The sequence below is a fragment of the Mustela erminea genome, chromosome 13 (assembly GCF_009829155.1).
Source record: "Mustela erminea isolate mMusErm1 chromosome 13, mMusErm1.Pri, whole genome shotgun sequence".
Classification (NCBI taxonomy): domain Eukaryota; kingdom Metazoa; phylum Chordata; class Mammalia; order Carnivora; family Mustelidae; genus Mustela; species Mustela erminea.
This window is the reverse complement of record NC_045626.1, coordinates 72,964,563-72,971,491: the sequence shown is the minus strand read 5'-3', so window position 1 is coordinate 72,971,491 and position 6,929 is coordinate 72,964,563.

Genomic DNA, 6,929 nt, shown 5'->3' with positions numbered 1-6,929 from the left:
TATCGCCTTAGATTTTTCTTTTTTTCCTTTCAGTCATTTGCTTCTGAGATTCCTTTCTGCCTAATAGCGCGTTACTTTGCTCTGTGACTGGGGGCTCTGTGCCTTCGGTGTGACTGTTGTCTGTGCCGTGTCACGTACCTGGTTTTTTCAGTGCTCTGGAATAGAGTAACCAAGTGGTTATCTGTCTGAATGTAATCACGTAAAAACTCCTTGTGGTCATCTGAAAAGAAAAACGAACAAAACAAAACAAAAACTGCAAACCAGTGTTAGAGACCTTGGCCTCTGTTGCCATCACGGTCACACAGGGGACCCTTCAGCCACCTGGGGCAGGGGGACAGTCTGCAGTTCCCACACCCGGCCGGCTTCACGGGCAGGGCGGGCCTAGTCGGGGCGGCACGCACGGCTGGGCCTGAACAGACTTGTCACCGTCGCTCCCCTCACTCCCAAACCCCTTCAGGTCCCCGACAGCGGGGAGCATCTGGCTGGTGGGACTGGAGGCTCCTGTGTAAACACGGCTTTCCTTCCAAGCTGAGGCTGGTGTCCTCAAGAGCCAAGTCGGGGCTCCCACGGATCAGCTGCCGAATGTGTGATCCGCTTACCTCACTGCCCACAGGAGCCCTCCTGCCAAATGGGGCCGGGAACACTCCCCGCGCAGCCGCTTCGAGTCCGCGGCGATGAACGTTCAGACCAGCCGTTTGGCTGATAGGGGCTATGGCAGCGTGAGACTGTGTGCTCCTCCGGTGACATTCCAGCAGCACCTTCCTCTGGCAAAACTGGAATTGTCGATCTGACCAAAAACATGTCTGTTTTGCTTTGGAGTTCTGTTGCCTATGATTTTCCATTTATTTGTCTGTACATAAGTGTTCCAAGTGCTGGACTCTGAGACAGTGGAGGGGTCGGCCCCATGTCTTCGTCTCTGTGCAGGGGCGCATGCCGGGTGACGATGACCTAAGCCAGGGGGTGTGAGCGGGGCCTTTGTGGAGACCTACGAACCCAAAAGACCCACAGCGGTGGAGCTGGCTTTTTGGTTTCCTGTGAAGGATATGGCCAGCTGGGGGCACAAATTCTAGAAACATTCTCCTGTGACCCAAGGTGTGCAAGAGTAGCCTTCAGCTGTCCCTTCCCCTCAAATTTATTCTTTTCTGTCCTAGAGATGCCTTTTTCGAATCATGTATCATGGGCAGTGTTTAATGTATACAGTGGGCGGTGTACAGCTGGTCACCCGTACAGGTCCAGGGTTCTCTCGGAACAGAACCAGCAGCTTCCGGGAGTAATGGCCGTCAGACGTGACCCTGGGCCGAGATGCCCTAGGCAGTGACTGGCAAGGGAGCAAAGAAAACCTGTTTCCATTGGAGTCAATGGATCTTTTTCAGTGAGTGGAATGCCGGACAGGGCAGCAGTTTCCAACATACGTGAAATCTTCTTACTCATTAAGTATCTTGTCAAAGAATCACCGAGGTGCATGATTTCTATACATACTGACTGCTCTCCGTTTACAAAGTCCACAGCCCACACGGGTAACCGGCCACCGGAGCTCATGTGCCGTGCTTGGGGAACAGGAGATAAATAAAGGACCTTGCTGAAAACCAGAGTGAACTGTGAAAGTGGTCTGTTGGGGAAAAGAGGGCACTTGGCAGGAGTCACTGGGAGTTTGGATCACGTCGCAGAGATGGGTGGGGCCCCGCAGGCACCACTGTCTATGGTGAGTGAGACAAAAACGCAGCTCTCCGGTGATGGGTGTGGGCTAACAGGAGCAGATCCATGGAACGTTAAGGAGCTCTAAGTGGCACTCGAGGCAGAGAACAAGGACCGTGGCTTCAGGAAAGGTAGGGGTTGGGGGGTACTCAGGACTCCGTGCCAGGAGCTGGCTTCTGCCCAACCTTGGGCAAGTCACGGAGCCTCTGGGAGCGTCGCTGTGCTCCGCTGCAGACATGGCCTCATCCCTACAGCAGCAGTGAGGTCCCCTTTCTGCCATAGTGGTTCTGAGCAGGTGCAGGGGGACAGGTGAGAGGCAGGACAGGTAAGAAAGAGGCAGATCAACACCTCTGATCAGTGGTGGAGGTGGCCTGGGGAGCCAGGGGCCCCTTCCCGCCGCCGCCTCAGTACAGGGGAAGAAGCAAGTCCCTTAGTTGACATTTTTCCTTTTAAAAAGAGGTAGGTGATGCGGGTGGCCTGGGGCTAAGGGAGCAGCCAGGCTGCCTGGTGTTTTCCCAGCAAGCTTGCTTCCAGCTACAGTCCTTGGCTGGGCTCTCTCAACAAGCAGAAGGGAGGAGCACCACTTGCCCGGGGCTGAGATGTTTCTCGCTCTCCTGAAGTGTGCATTGCCAACTAGGCAATTGCTAAAATAATTTACACGTTACAGCTAAGGGTGCTCAAGGTGAAAAAGGGGAGCCAGCGTGCCCGCCCAGCTTCAGATGAGAAGCCCTGCTTCCATCCTGACACAGCCCAAACCACCTTCAAGCCCAGACCGCACAAGGTCACGTCCCAGGGCTCCCAGGCACCTGCTCCTTATCCCTACCCCCTACCACTGCACTCACCCAGATTGTCTGGATTCCAGGTTACACTTGTAATGTTGAATGGCCTACGGTGTATAGCTACGTATAGCCAGGGAGGGGAAAGGTGATCTAATCCACTGGTTCTTGACTTTGCACAATACAATCACCTGGGGTGTTCTGAGAAATAGTGATGCCCACATCCCCCCCACCCCCGCCCCAAAGCATCTCATTTCTTTGTTCTAGGGGTGGGACCCGGATCTCCGTATTTGTTTTAACTCGTTTCCTGCCCTGATTTTAATGGGAACAAGAGTCAATGCCCATTAAGAATGACAAGGCCTTTGAAACCAGCCAGCTCCAGGTTAAAGTCTGGACAGTGTTCCTGTGTGACACCCAGGCCACTTCTAAACTGGGTCTCTAGTGAACAACCAGTATTTGTAACATTCTCCGACAGTACCCTGCTGAGCCCCTTGCAAGATGTAGCATCTCCATTCTTAGTTCTTGGGTTTCTTGGGTCTGGTCTGCCCCAACTGCAGGGCTGGGTTCACCATCCAGACCTGACCAATCAGAGCCTTCCAAACTCTTCGGCACTCGGGAATTAGGTCAGGGCTGCTGACAGGATCCTGTCCTTTGGCTAAGATCATTGAGAAAAAAAAGTTACTTTTCATGCAGTAGAGGTGGGGATCTAAGAAAATCTGACAGTGAAATCCACAGAGGAAAGCAGGTGCCACCGTGTGGAGGTCACCAGAGTCCCTAATCTAGCTTTGCCTGGAACCAGCGCTACCACCGGACTTACCACTTCCACAAGCCAATAAACTCCCTTTTTATTCTGAAGCCAAATTTGAGCTGCAGTTGCTGTCCTTCCCACCAAAAAGTCCGGACCCACTCGGTGAGGTTCATCTATAAAATGGGCCAAATGCCCACCTTCACAGGCTTAAAGTGGGCTTTGAGTAAGATAACAGTATGTCACAATCTGGGTGGATAGGAAGTGCTCCATACATATTTTTTAAATGTTAAGTAATCAAAGCAAAGGCTCAGTACAAAATGCTATTTGTGAGGGCCATCGGGCCCTGCTGCCAGCAACTTCCCCCTAAGAAACACCTCCCTGCTAAATCTTGCTAACCAGATGTAAACACAGGGGACAGGACAGAATAAGGCCATATATTTTCAGGCTGCTGACAGATGGCAGTGGAAATACTCAAGCAGATTGTAACATTAGGTGGCAGGCGGCAACACACACAGAGATGGATTTACTTTCTGCCTCCTTCCCAGGCACACACGTCAGTCCTAACTTCTGATAACCTACCCTTCCCCACATTTCCCCATGTCTGATGCATTAGACACCCCAAACCCAAGGTGAGAGTGCTTTCTCCCCTGGGTACAGAGAACTCTGTGCACTCTAGAAAATTCTTCTGCCTATATTAGTATCCCATGAGTCCTTGGGGCCCACACTGGGGGAAGCAGAGACAGTTGTGTGCATGTAACGCAGAAAAAGTTAGCTCATGGCAATAGTCCCTGTGGCCAAAGCCACGTGGCCAGCTGGAGGCCAGGCCGGAATGAGAGGCCAGGCCCCAAGCACGCTGTCTGGCAGCCTCTTGACCTCCAGTCACACGTTCAGACCTCCATGGCTGGCACAGGGACCTCTTGGAGAGGCCATTTGTCCTCTTGGGACATTCATCGAACCCCACGTTCTGGGAGCCCCCACAATACGCCATGCCTTTACATAATTACCTTTTCCTCTCCATGTCAGAGAAGACACTCAAGTTCCAAGAAGTCAAGTCCCTGAGCCCCAGCAAGTCAGAGAGATGTGATCTGAGCCCAGGGCCCACAGAAGCCCCTGAGGGCTGGTTGGAGGGGAAGACATACACAGTGCCTTTTCGCCTGCCCATGGGAGGTGGGGCTGCTTGTCTCCCCCTCCCCCTGCCTAGGGGGCCTCATGGGGTTTCAACGTCCAGGCCTCCAGCCCTGCCCCGGGGCACTCTGCTTGGAACACGTGGGTGCACGCTTGCGTGTGCACACACACACACGCACACACACACGGGCACTCAGGGAGTGGCCTCTGGGCTCTAACACGATTCATGAGCACTGTGGATTTTATTCCCAGAAGGATAGCCAATTTACTTGTTAAAGGTAAACAGAGAGGAAACGTCCTTTTTCAGTCTCACAAAGCCCTGAGAACCTTTACCTTAAGCTTCCCAGATTCAACAAACACCTTGAGAAAAGATCCAGAGTATCTTTTTTCTCCTCCAACCAGCTGACAAGTGTTGATTGTACACCCTGTCCTCCCCAGTCTCCTCATGATGGCCCAGGGGTTGGGGGGGACAGGGACTCCCCCTCCCGTCACCCTGCTTCTCATCTGTTCAAGAGCCAGTGACCTTTCTCATGAGAGTCCGATCCAGTCACTCCCCTGCTTCAAAGCTCTCCTCTGCCCAGGATAAATTCCCAGCACCCCTGTAAGCATGCAGAGCTTCTTGGTGGGGGTGGCGGAGGTGGTGGGGCCCCATCTGTGGTCTGTGGCACTGCACTGTCCAGACACCAGGGGCTTGGAATTGCCAGGACACACAAATCACTTGCAAGGCGAGTGTGTTGGTCTCCTGTGGGTGCTGTCCTGAGGTTCCAGGCCAGAATCCATCCCTCACTTCCTTAGGCATCTGGGGGCCCTGGCTTGTGGCTGTGTCACTCATCTCTGTCTCCACGTCACCTCCTCTCAACAGGAGTCATTTCCTCTGCCTCTCCGTTAAGCAGGCTTGTGATGGCACTGGGGTATTCCAGAATATTCTCTGCATCTCCAGATTTTTTTTTTTTTAAGATTTTATTCATTTATCAGAGAGAGAGTGAGAGAGAGAGCACAGAGGGTAGAGGTCAGAGGCAGAAGTAGACTCCCCGCTGAGCAGAGAGCCTGATGTGGGTCTTGATCCCAGGACTCCAGGATCATGATGTGAGCCAAAGGCAGCCACTCAACCAACTGAGCTACCCAGGCACCCCATGCACCTCCAGATTCTTAATCACACCAGCAGGATCTTTAGCTTCTGAGGTAATACAGCAGCCAGGAATGAGGAGGTGGTACTTTTGGGGGTCCCCCACTCACTGCAGGGTGGGGTGTTAGGAAAGTGGTATTGGTGGGGGTGTGAAGGGCATGTCAGCCACTTCGGAGAGGACCACCATGGGATTAACACTTGAGAGAGTGTGGAGCGGCCACCAGGATCCACGTGCTAGTGCTGTCAATGTGACAAGACCCAGAGAGCCTGGATGCTCCCCACCAGCCTCCCTAGGCAGCTTGATTAGGCTCAAAGCACCACCCCACCGCCCTGCCCAGGGACCAGAGGCCCTTTCCCAGAAGCAGTCTGAATGCCACTATTAATCACACCAGGGGAACTTGATCCTGAAGCCAGCATGGACTGACCCAAAACAGAACTTTCCCCTCCTCCCCATCCCATGTTCCCTGCTGGCATGAGGCTGTTTTCCGGGGGAATGGGGGCACTCTGGTGTCACCTGTAAACCAAGGCAGGGAAGGGTCTGTCCTGCAAATGCCACCTCCCTGGGGGCACATCAGCCCGGGATATGGGGCCCACTCCAGCAGGAGGGTCCCTGCTCTGGGGAGCCCAGAGTCCAGATGCTAATTTTCAGAGTATGGGCCTGGGACTGTCAGGAAATGATGTCCTCACAGCCACCAGAACCTCTGCAGTACTGAACAGGAAGACAGAGGGTTGAGCAGTGTGCTTCCAGCGGCCTCTGGGCCCTGGTCAGTGTCAAGGCTGCCACTGAGGTCATGGAGCTGAGCTCCACGGCAGAAAGTAAACGGGACCAGAGAAGCAGAGGGAAGGGGTATGCCTGTGCTTGTTTATGGACTCCAGCTTTTCTGAATTAATCCGGGTTGATGAGACTCGGGTTGGGGGGTGCTTTTCCATACACAAGGAATAGGACTTGTAAAGTCCCATCTTGGTGGAGAGCAGAAGGTTCACAGCACAAATGAATGTATGCAGCTGTCTTCTCTGCTCTGGTGCTGGGGGACACTGGCTGAGGGCAAGTTGGAGCCAGAGGGCAATGTGCCGAAGCCGCCCAGGGAGAGCCCAGTGCTGGGCTGATGACAGGGAGGTGTTCAAGGCTTCAGGAACAGTGGAAATGCACACCAGGGGAGGCTACTCTCCAGGTGACCCCCCAGCTCTTGGACATGTAACCTAGGACTGTCCCCATTTCAACACAGGACAGGTTGTAATATCCCTGAGCTCAAATCTGTGAACTTCAGAATTCTGGAGCCCCAGTTAGCAAAAGGAAGAGTTTGGCTGCTTAAAAATAACCCCACAACAGAAAAGGGCCATGTTTTGTGTCAGTCCGTCGTGGGAAGGTTCCCTGAAGGGGTAACACAGAGGCCTGTACTGAATTTTTTCTTGGGAGAATTTAGCAGAGCAGTAGGAGAGTAAACATTTACCCTAGCTT